Genomic DNA, 12865 nt, shown 5'->3' with positions numbered 1-12865 from the left:
CTTGTCACTGCCCCGGACCATATAACACCGGTCGGGGGACGACTCCAGCAGTTCCTTCCAGTCTGGGAAGGCATTACCACAGACAGGTGGGTGAGGCAACTTATCCAGTACGGGTCTCTCAGGCCCATTCTGGATCTGAGACCTTTGAACCTATACATCCTTTCAGAACATTTCCATATGCTGACTCTGCAGCAGGTCCTGCCATTGCTCAGTCAGGGGGATTTCCTGGCAACTCTGGATCTGAAGGATGCATATTTCCATATACCCATACATCAGGCACACAGGAAATATCTCAGGTTCACTATACAGAACAAGCATTATCAGTTCAAGGTGCTACCCTTTGGAGTGACCACTGCTCCCAGAGTGTTCACCAAGTGCTTGGCGACGGTGGCGGCACACCTTCGGAGACAGCAAATTCATGTCTACCCTTACCTGGACGACTGGCTTGTGCAAGCGAAGTCGGCCCAGCAGTGCGCCAGCCACGTGTCCCGCACGATTCATCTTCTGCTCAGTTTGTGATTTTCTCGGAACTATCCCAAGCCGCATCTTCAACCCGCTCAAGTACAGCAATACTTGGGAGCGACGTTGGACACTGTGACGGCTACGGCCTAGCCGAACTCAGTGCGAATCGACAGCATGCAACTGCTGATTCGCAAATTCAGGCCACAACACTCACTACAGGCGCGAGTGTTTCTGCAGTTGATAGGCATGATGGCCTCCTGCATCTTCATAGTCCCGCACGCGAGACTGCACATGCGTCCGCTCCAAGAGTGTTTAGCACGACAGTGGAATCTGGCTCAAGGACAATTGAAAGACCTAGTGTTGGTGACCGGTCGTGCGTACAACTCTCTGCATTGGTGGAATCCACGCAACCTTTGCAAGGGACGACCGTTCCAAGAGCCTGTACCACAAATAGTGCTCACGAAGGACGCATCCCTCCTGGGGTGGGGGGCGCATCTCCTTCATTATACAGTGCAGGGACTATGGTCGGATCAACAGAAGAAGATGCACATCAATCTGCTGGAATTGATGGCACTCTTCCTGGCACTGAAGGCCTTCAAGATACATCTGTGCGGCAAGGTCCTGTTGATCTGGACGGACAACATGACGGCCATGTATTACGTTCAGAAGCCGGGAGGTACTCACTCTCCACAGTTGTCACACTTGGCTCAGAGCATGTGGAAGTGGGCCATTTAGAGGAACATTTTCCTCATGGCGGAGCACCTCCCGGGCCAGGACAACCAGATGGCGGATCTGCTCAGCAGACACAGCCATCAGGTGCACGAGTGGGAGATTCATCCCTCGGTGCTGCAACCGTACTTCCAGCAGTGGGGGCATCCAGATATCGACCTGTTCGCCACAAACGAGAACGCAAAATGCCCAAACTTCGCCGCCAGGTTCCCACACCCGCGGTCTCAGGGCAATGCGATATGGATGAACTGGTCAGGCAGATTTGCGTACGCTTTTCCGCCAGCCCCGCTCATACCTCTGGTGGCACGGAAACACAGACAGCACTCAATGACTCTCATCCTGGTTGCTCCAACGTGGGCGAGGCAAGCATGGTACACCACCTTCCTAGAGCTTTCCGTGGTGCCTCATCAAAGACTGCGTCTTACACCCAGTCTTCTCACCCAGAGCCATGGCGAAGTTCAGCACCCAGATCCGCAACAGTGAAACCTTGCGATATGGCTCCTGAAGTCATAGAATTTGGGTGTCTGAATTTGCCTCATGATTGTATGGATATCATCAAGGAGGCGAGACGGCCTACCACTAGGACCTGCTATGCTGCCAAATGGAAACGCTTTGCCATTTACTGTTCCAACCATGACATAAACCCGCTGGATGCATCAACACAAAACATTATTTGTTACCTGTTACATTTATACAGATGCAATCTGGCATACAGCTCTATAGATATTCATTTGGCGGCAATAGCGACTTACTTACAGAACAGGCAACACCTTTCACTGTTCCGAGTGCCAGCCATAAAGGCTTTTATGGAGGGACTCAAACGAGTCATTCCACCCAGAAGACCACCTTCACCGGTCTGGAATCTTGATATTGTTTTTACCAGACTGATGGGACCTCCCTTCGAACCTCTCCACTCTTGTGAGATACAGTTCCTCACTTGGAAGGTTGCCTTCTTAGTAGCGATCACGTCACTGAGACGGGTTAGCGAGCTGCAAGCCCTAACCATTCAAGAACCTTTTATACAGGTTCACGCGAATAGGGTGGTGCTACGCACTAACCCTAAATTCATTCCCAAGGTAGTCTCTCAGTTCCACATTAATCAAACTATTGAACTGCCAGTTTTCTTCCCTAATCCAGACTCAGTTGCAGAAAGATCACTGCACACATTAGACGTCAAACGAGCTCTCCTGTACTATATAGACAGGACGAGGGATTTCAGGAAGACTAAACAACTCTTTGTTGCTTTTTCACCACAGCACAAGGGCAAACCCATTTCCAAATCGGGTATAGCCAGATGGATTGTTAAGTGTATTCAGATTTGTTATCAGAAGGCTAAACGCACACTAACAGTCCCCCCAAGAGCGCATTCCACACGCAAGCTAGGGGCATCCATGGCTTTCCTGGGTAACATTCCATTAGAGGACATTTGTAGAGCAGCCACATGGAATAACATACATACGTTCACCAAGCACTACTGTGTTGATGTACATTCCAAGCAGACATCTGCTGTAGGACAGGCTGTTCTTAAGTCCCTTTTTCAGGCTGCTGCAGCTGGCTCGGGCAACCACCGCTAGGGGAGAAACTGCTATTTATTCTATGCACTAGATATGAATTTAGCGGCCCACATGCCTCGAACGGAATATGCTACTTACCAGTATGCATCTGTTCTTGGCATGTAGAGCCGCTAACATTCATATCGCCCACCCATCCTCCCCGGTGCCTGTCGCAGCTGTAGTAGTCAGAATTATTTGTAAGCATGGTCATCTTGTATTGTATTGGACTCCATCTCTGCCACGATGGCGAAAAACAATCTGAGGATGGAGAGGATGCCCATGCGCACTGTAGTCCAGGGGAGGAGCCACCTATCTCGTGATACTTCAAAAGACTCTTCCAGGACAACAAGGTGCAATCATCCGGACCCAACACTAGGCGGTGATCTATGCACAAGATATGAATGTTAGCGGCCCTACTTCCCAAGAACAGATGCATACTGGTAAGTAGCATATTCTTTCCTATTTGTCACATTTCAATAGGTTAATTGCAGAAACCTCGTGGCCTGAAGAAAAGAGGGCAGCACTCTTTTATCAAGGGTTAAAAGATGATCTGAAAGACGTTCTTGCGCAAATCGATCCTCAACCAACTACTTGTTCAGAGTTAGTCAATCTAACTTTACGTCTGGATCATAGACTGTCCGAAAGAAGAACTGACAGGAAAAAATATGATAAATCAAGTTGGAAGTTCGACAGTAAACCCAGAAATCAACTTAGTAGTTCAGAAACAACTACAGAACCAATGGAAATCGGGACTCTTAGGCAACCATTGTCTAAAGATGAAAAAGATAATAGACGTAAAAATGGCCAATGACTTTATTGTGGTGGAAAGGGACATTTCGTGAAAGATTGCACAATAAAACCTAAAGGTAAGACTGTGAGTGCTAACAAGTCTGTGGCTGTGACTACAATTGAGCAAACGTCGGGAAACTTGTGCCCAAGATGTTTAGAAGTGGATCTCTTGGGAACCATCGCCTTCCCTTCAATAAATTCCTGTGTATCCAACTACAAATCTCACTTCCGTTTGGCAGTACAAATTCAGTTGACTTCAAAAATATACCAAATGGAAGTCCTAATAGACTCAGGTGCAACAGGGAATTTCGTAGATTTTGAAACAACTCAACGGTTACAAATTGCTTGTGAGAAAAAGGTCACTCCAGAAATTGTGGAAGCAGTAGATGGCAAAATGTTGTCTGGAGGCCCTGTTGCCATGCAAACCTCTAAAATTCAGATGTTCTGCATAGATACAAATAGCCAACAGCATAAAGAGGAAGTTCATTTCGATGTAATCCAAGCCCCACAATATGGATTTATTTTAGGAATGCCCTGGCTTTGCTTGCATAACCCTTTAATAGATTGGCAAAAAAGGGAACTTGTTTTCTTTCTCAATATTGTCCCTCCACATGTTTAAAGACCAAAGAATCTACAACGGGACAAATTGCAACCGCGGAAGAGAAAGAAACCGTGCTACCAACTCCCTATGAGGAATTTAAAGAAGTCTTCAGTGAAGTAAAAGCAGCGACCCTCCCTCCTCATTGGTCATACGACTGTCAAGTTGATCTTGTGCCTGGTTCATGTGTGCCTAACTGTCGGATATATGCATTATCAGAAAAAGAAAACCAACATTTGAGACAATATCTTGATCAGTACTTGGAAAACAGATTTATACACCCATCTAAGTCACCTGCGGCCTCTCAGTTGTTTTTTTATTCCTAAGGCAAATGGGGAATTAAGAACTTGTATTGATTTATAGAGCATTGAATAAGATCACAATAAAGAACAAGTACCCCCTTCCATTGAGCCCAGTTCTTTTGGACCAGGTGAAGACCGCTGTGATCTACACCAAATTAGATCTTCGAGGTGCGTATCATTTGGTGCGCATTCGTAATGGTGACGAATGGAAAACGGCGTCTAAAACCAGATATGGCCTGTTTGAGTATTTGGTCATGCCTTTCAGGCTTTGTAACGCTCCAGCTGCGTTCCAGTTTTTTTTAAACAACGTATTACGGGAATATCTGGACCTTTTTGTCATCGTTTATATAGATGACATTTTGATCTATTCCGATTCCATAGCTAGTCATGAAGGTCACGTTAAGAAGGTGTTGGGTACATTACAAACATATAACCTTTATGCAAATCGTCTAAATGCGATTTTCATGTTTTTGAAGTCGAATTTTTGGGAGTTCTTCTTACACCTACTGGCATGAAAATGACTGACAGAAAGATACAAGCAGTTGCAGAATGGCCTATTCCAAACTCAGTTTGTGATGTACAATGTTTTTTAGGATTTGCACAATTTTATCGTCGCTTCATAGACCATTTCTCTGCTGTAGTGGCACCAATCACTCGGTTGCTACGAAAGAAGGTAAAATTTGAGTGGACTCCTGAAGCCAATAACGCATTTCGCACTTTGAAGCAAGCCTATACAGCAGCTCCGATTTTGATGCATCCAGATGTTCGTGAACCCTTTATTATTGAAGCCGATGCCTCGGATGTAGCTATTGATGCCATCCTCTCTCAAAGAAAACAAAACACTGGTCAAATGCATCCTGTGGCGTACATGTCAAGAAAGCTAAATCCAGCTGAACAGAACTGTACTATAGCTGAAAAGGAACTGCTTGCCATACATGACGCTTTCAAAGAATGGAGGCATTATCTTTTGGGGGCACGATTCACAGTGACTGTTTACACAGACCACATAAACTTACAATTTATGAGTTCTGCAAGAATATTAACTCCACGTCAATTACGGTGGATGATGTTCTTTGCCGAATATGACTTTATTGTGACCTATCGTCCAGGACAAGATAACAAAAAAGCTGATGTGCTTACCAGAAAATATTCCTCATTACACAAATGTGAAGGGGTTCCTCAAGCCATAATCAATCCCGACAAAGTAATCTGTGTTTTGACAGCAGATCAGTTCCTTGATGATCTCCATGAAAGTTTTCCTCCTTCGTTATGGGCACAATGGTTAAAACAAGATACAACCCAATCCATCAAGGAAGGAATAACATTTCATGGAAAACAAGTGTATCTACCCACTAAGACATTACAAGAAACAGCGTTCAGTTGGTTACACTCCCTCCCGTTGGCAGGACATCCTGGACCTAAAAAGACTATAGAAAAACGTCAAAAATTATTTTGGTGGCCAACAATTAAACAAGACGTCTACGATATGGCTCGAGACTGTGAAACCTGTGCTTGGTTTAAAACCAATCATAGGAAACCAAAAGGTTTGTTACAAGTTCTACCTATGCCCACTAAACCATGGGATCATATTTCGCTGGATTTTATTGTTGGACTGTCACAAGTAAATCAACTTTCAGTTATTTTGGTAGTCATAGACAGTTTAACAAAATATGCTCATTTTATCGCATGCAAACAATTGCCAACTGCAGGACACTTAGCACATATATTCTTACAAAACATTGTCCGTTTGCATGGGTTACCATCTGTACTGCTGTCTGATCGTGGATCTCCGTTTTCATCTAAGTTCTGGCAACAATGGTGTCGCAGTTTACAAATTTCATCAAACATGTCCACTAGTTACCATCCACAAACGGACGGTCAAACTGAACGTTTAAATCAAACTTTGAAACAATATCTAAGATGTTATGTCTCTGACACCAAGAGGTCTTAGTTGGATTTGTTATGGATGGCAGAAGTGGCTTACAACACATCACCTCATTCGTCTACTGGGTCCACTCCTTTTGAAGGGTTGTATGGTTACGTGCCTAACACCATTCCTTTAACTCTAACCCAATATACAGTGTAATACACCAGCTGTTCAGGACACTGTTCAATTCATGCAGAACGTTCATCAACAGATCCACAAACGACTTTTGCAAAGTAAAGAAAAATACAAAGAACAATTTGATAAGCACCATCGATCTGGTCCCCAATATGTTCCTGGAGACAAAGTGTAGCTAACCACAAAAAACGTTGTCTTTAAACAAAGAAACATGTTCCATCCAAAGTTCATAGGTCCGTATTCGCTGATTCGTCAGGTTAATCCAGTAACGTATAAATTACTTTTACCCACGACTTTGCGAATTCACCCTGTATTTAATACCTCTCTTTTAAAACCTGCTGGACAAACTACGTCTAAAAGACCAGCACCTCTTCTGGTTCATGGGAACTGGGAGTATGAAGTACAAAGAATTTTGGATTCCAAACGCAGAGGTGCTAAATTATCGTATCTCATTTCCTGGAAGGGATATGGGCCTGAAAATGATTCTTTGGAACCAGCTGAAAATGTGCATGCTTCTCGTTTGATATGACACTTCCACCTTCAAAATCCTTTGAAGCCGGGCCTTAGACCGCTTCGGAGAGTGGGAAGTACTGTCAGGACTAGGGCGGGTTGCGGTCTAGGGCCCGCCGCATCCTGTAGGCACATACGCCTGTTCCTGTGCGATCAACCCTTAAGTGGTAAAAGTCATAGAGTAGCCCCTGGAGGATTGTTTTTTTTTTAAACTTTATTTTTGGTGCAGAAACATACAAAAGGCATCAAATTGTTCAGGGCACCTCGCCAGTGACATAAACCAATGCTTCAACATCATTATAATTTTGGTATAACACAGCCATTCAGCCCACATCCCGGAGGTCGGGCGGCAACAGCAAATCAGTGTCACAATTAGCGATTCCTACGGCGGCCCCCAAACTCCGCTCCACGGATCAACTAGTTTCTGCTTTTCTTATTATCCCAGACGTACAACCCCATCACTTACCGGACTAATGACCTAAATGGTGTGCACCGTGCGTGCCAGAAGTATGCCGCCCCAGCCTGATGACAACCCCCTAATTCTATACTCATCCTCAGTGTGGGCCCGTACCCTTCGGTCGCTCCACTGGGAGTCGCCAGTCTAGCTACACCCTCCCAGGAACTCACTATTCATTGCTAATAGGGCCGTCTGCCTTGCACCAAGAGTAAATATCTTCCCTGTCCCAACAAAACCCACCCCCAATAAAACCGTTGTAGCTGGTGTGGGCCTACTTCCAAGTTCTTAGCATCTGAAGGGAGGAAATCTATAGGGTCGCATGCAATCATCCGTATCTCATAAGGAACATCACACAGAACACTCAACCACTATTCATCTGCTGGTAGGAGGCTGTCACTGAGCGCATTCACTAGTTCTGCCCATGCACGTGCTGCCTCTAGACTCCTCTCATTAGCGGTGCGGGCTGCCTGGCGTAATCTGATCACGCTCTCACTATGGGCCCATTTCTGGAATTCGTTCGCCCATCGCCTGCTAGAGGGGCCCTCCCTCGACTTCCAGTGCCATGTGATTTCCCTCTGGGCCAATATGAGGCCCAAGTCAATGAATTTACTAGTGATCTTAGTTGTCCTAGTGTGAGGCAACCAAAGCAACAAACAGGTCGCCATGTCGTATTCCACTTGCCGCTCCGTCACTTCATTAAGAAGTTCCCCTACCTCGGACCAAAATGTACCCAATTTCGGACAGTCCCACATCATGTGATCGAGCTCCACCTCAGGTGCCAGGCACCTAGGGCACGCTGCATCCTGCACTTGAAAATATTTTCGGATCTTCTCCGGAGTTAGGTAGGCTCTATGTAGTATAAAAGTGTACTTGTTGAAACGGCGCATTCCTACACCATTTCCAAGTTCTCGTCAAAATATGACCCTAGACCGTCTCCGGGATGGGTTTCCCTATACTTGCCTCCCATTTTTGTCTGAGAGTCACTAGGGGCTCCAGTCCTTCACACAGCATTCGTGAGTGTAGGCAGGTGACCGCTTTAATAGTACCTGCCGCCATTACCACATATTGGCACGCCATTGTGGTGTGTGGTGGAGTACCGGGTTTTTAAGAACCCGGCGGTGCCAGGGAACACACCTGAAAACTCCGAGTCCTTCCTGTTTCAGACTACAGAAACACAGAGTCTTCTAGGTGAAGTCAAAGATCGGATTTATTGGCTGCAGCCAGTAACAGGTATCCTAGAAGTACAATAGCATGTATGTTCTCAGGAGACTGCTCCTCTACAAAACCAGACTTCTCCTTATATACAAAATAAAATGCTTTAGGCAAACATTCCTTATTTTACAGTTGACCATTCACATATTTTTACTACAAAGAAAAAGCAGAGTCATGATGACAGGTCCACATTTCAATTCATCCAGCCCGTAATTGATTACCCGGCAAGGCCCAGCATTTTCATCAGATATCGACGGACCCCCAATAAAATCGGGCACCTCCTCCTCGTAAAGCAAGTCATAAAGCAAGAAACAGGGACAGGTGTGTGTGTAAGATTAGGCATGGTTTGTGTGCCATGAAAGGTTTATGATATGTTGTGCCCTGATGCTAATCTCGTTCGGCCACTGGGAAAGGACCTGGCCGAACAGGTTTGGCTTCGGGCGGTGGAGTCAGCTTGCCCAGGTCACAGAAGAGTCAGCAAAGGTGTATGTGTCCTTCGGACTCGGTTTTGGCTTTCAGTCATTTGGCTATGTGAGGGCAATCACAAAATGGATGCCGTTCACAAAATGGAACCTGAGGGTCCGGAACGGAAATGCTGATTTCAGGGTGATTCCGTCACTCGATCGTGACGAAAATGCTTGTGCATAATACTCAAATCATTACCGGTCCGCTGATACCAAAATAGTCATGATGCGACGATATTTATAACACGGGTCCAGAATTCTCAGTACTACAGACCCTCCATTTGCCCTTACATAGGCAAAACAACCAATACTCATGCTAATCTGAGTCCAGGTCTATATTCATAAAGTCATTGAACTGTTGCTGTAGTATCATCCTATTACTTAGTTCGTTTCCTGATACAGGTTTCCTTACACACGATGTAGCACAGAGGCCACATATTGCAAAAGCACACTGTACACACAGACAGAACAGGAAAAGAATGGCTAAGATCATCCCAATGAACATAAGAATCTTCCATCCCCAGGCGGATACCAGTTCCCAGAACCACCCCATCAGTGACCAGTCCCCGTTATCCACGTGAATAGATTCAGAGATTTTATGCAGTTTGGAGATGGCCTGGTATACTGTCGGAGCGTTATCTGGGATGAAGATGCAGCAACTTGATTGGATCACTTTACATACCCCACCTCGGTCTGCAAGTATGACGTCTAAGGCGACCCTGTTCTGAAGAGTCATAAGGCGGTCCGACTGGAGCTCAGCGGTCAAGTTACTAAAGGCACCGGCAGTTTCAACTATGGTAGATTCAACTACCCTCGTCAATTGGTGAATGTTCCTGCTGTTCACCATAGGCCCCCAAAATGGCAGAAAACCTTTTACGAAGTCTCCAAGTTCTTGTCCCGCAGTGTCGTCTTTACTCACGACACCTCTAACTGTCCTTGTCCTATGGTAATCTGCCGCGGCCGTGTAGGTGGGAGGCAACAGGAACGAAATGAAACATGTGCCCGAGAAGTCAGGGGGCAGCCATGTATACGCCCTATCATGGCAGATGAAGTAGGTACCCTTAGCTGCTAGGAATGAAGGGGAAGTCTGAGACGAAAAGACATACGTTTCAGTACAGACACTCTTCCCTAACTGAGCTCTGGAGTTCTTGCCATTTCCCTGCAGACATAGGTGACCTTGATGGGGTACAATCCAAATTGGGGAGGATCTCTTTGCTCGCTTGTTTTCACTCAAGGTAACTCCATACTCTGTTACGTTCCAGCTACTGTAAGCCTGCAACTCATCTCGGGGAATCGTTCTATACGAGTCAATATCTCTGCTCATATTTGTGATTCCCACCACTAATGCCTTGTTGCTCGAGTTACTTCTCGTGGAACGTGGGGGATATGGTTCGATGGCAAATAGGAACATCGTCTGAAACGCCCACAAAGAACCATAGTAGCTGAATGGCAAGACAAAATATGGGATACCTTTATCTCTCTTATGTGGCATAAGATCACACACCCAACAATTAGTCGTGTTCATTACTAGTTGGTGTTGGTGCAAAAGCTGAACGAATGAATTATTGACAAACTCCAATCTCCTAGCAGACTCGTGTTCAGGCAGAGGGTGAAAAGAATGCGAGGAAACAGGAGAAGGAGGTGTTGGCTGTGTAGTGGGTGCAAATGTCACTTGAAAAGTGAATAAAACATATCCTGTTAAAAACGTCATTACACTAAGTAACATAAAAATACATAATATCAAAAATGATGTTCTTGTCATTAACGTGCACATTCTGACTTTAAAGTTCATCGATTTGGCATGTCTCTCCATCTTGAAAAACTCCATCCTCTATAATTGCTGCCCGCGGCGGTAGGGTGTTCTATGCTAAGGAATGCTTCTGTCAGTCCAGGGCAACTCCCTTAGACCAACCAGAACCGTCGACCTAACATCTTCGGCTGCACCCCAAAGACTTGGGCAACCGCGACCCTAGCAGCAGAACCTGGATGGTGGTTCGAAAAACAAAAATAAGCAAGTTTCTCAGAGGAGAGAGAGAGCTGGACTTTCAAAAATAGAAGAAAAAGGTTTTTATTTGTCCATAGTCATGGTTCTCGGCCTCAAATTATAACGGGTTTTTCCGGGTATTGTCTGGGTTTGAAACAAGAGTTCAGGTTCTGTAGTGTTCAATCGAATTGACGGTGGCACAGCTTCTTGCAAAATATTATCGCTTTAACTTTCAGAGTTTGTTCCTTTTACACGTGCATCGCTAAAGGGCAGGAAACGAGGCACAGTCTCAGTCTCAGAATCAGCGATCCCCTCCTGGACCCATCGATCGTGCGGCAGAGGTAAAGGGACCCTCTTACAATGAATCCCGTGGACCCAGTGTTTCTTTCCTTCCACTTGGACAGCTGATCTTGTTGATAGAAGCACTAGATGGGGGCCGGTCCAGCGGGGCTCATCGTTCTTTGTCCGCTGAAAATTCTTTAACACCACGTAAGATCCAGGATCAATAGGATGTCCTGGAGCTTCAGTAGCTGGAGTAAAGCGTCGTGAACCTGTTGGTGTAAAACACGCAATTTAGCCGTTAATTCGTACAGGTAATCAAGCAGTACAGGGTGTTCTATCTCGCTAAATTTTGTTGGCCTTGGCACTCCCCATATGTTGGCCGGACGGCCGAACACTATTGCGTAGGGACTAAGTCCCACTCTCGAGTGTACAGTCATTCTTGTTGATAGGAGTGCCAAGGGCAGAGCGTCAGGCCATTTAAGACCAGTGCTCGCTTGGATTTTGGCCAATTTAAGCTTCAGGGTGCCATTATAGCACTCTACCAGTCCAGCTGATTGGGGGTGATTTGCAGCGTGGAACTTTTGCTGTATGCCTAGCCCTTCACATACTTTCTTCATCACTCGACCCACAAATTCACTCCCGTTATCACTCCAGACCACTCTCGGCATTCGAAACCTAGGGAAGAATTCTTTGACAAGGGCTATAGCTGTCGATAAGGCAGTATTGGCTTTCAGGGGATATGCTTCTATCCATCTTGAAAAAGCGCAAACAACAACGAGCACGTATTTCAAATTGTTGCACCTTTCCATGTGGATGAAATCTAGCTGCAAAACCTCGAACGGATACGTAGGAGGAGCAAAATGACCAGCTGGAGTTGGGGTTCCCCTACCAGGATTGTATTTCAGACACACCATACAGTTCTTGACTAACGTCACCAATCCATCTTGCAGGGCCCGCAACATACATTCGGCTCATCACATCTTTTGCTGTTTCTTTTGCGACCTCGTCAGCAAATGCATTTCCCTGACCAACATCATCAGTCACCTTTTTATGGGCACTGCATTTCACAATTGCTACTTGTAGTGGCAAAGTAAGTGCCTCGAGGAGTTCGTTCACCAACTGACCATGCTGTATCTTTGCTCCATGCGAAGTCGGGAACCCACGTTCACGCCACAGATGCCCAAAACTATGAGCCACACCAAAGGCATACATGCTGTCAGTATATATGTTCACTTTTATTCCTTTCGATAAAACACACGCTCTCGTAAGTGCAATCAACTCTGCTGCTTGCGCTGAGTTATGTGGGATGCGTGCAGCTTCGACAATCGTATGCAAAGTCGTAACAGCATATGCTGCAGTCGTGTCACCATTCGGAAGTTTGAAACACGAACCATCACCCACAAAGTACCCTCACATTCAGTAAGAGGAGTGTCCCTAAGATCTACTCTCCCTTTCGTTTCT

The sequence above is a fragment of the Lissotriton vulgaris genome, chromosome 7, assembly GCF_964263255.1.
Source record: "Lissotriton vulgaris chromosome 7, aLisVul1.2, whole genome shotgun sequence".
NCBI classification, from domain to species: Eukaryota; Metazoa; Chordata; class Amphibia; order Caudata; family Salamandridae; genus Lissotriton; species Lissotriton vulgaris.
Note: the sequence above shows the minus strand (reverse complement) of the source record.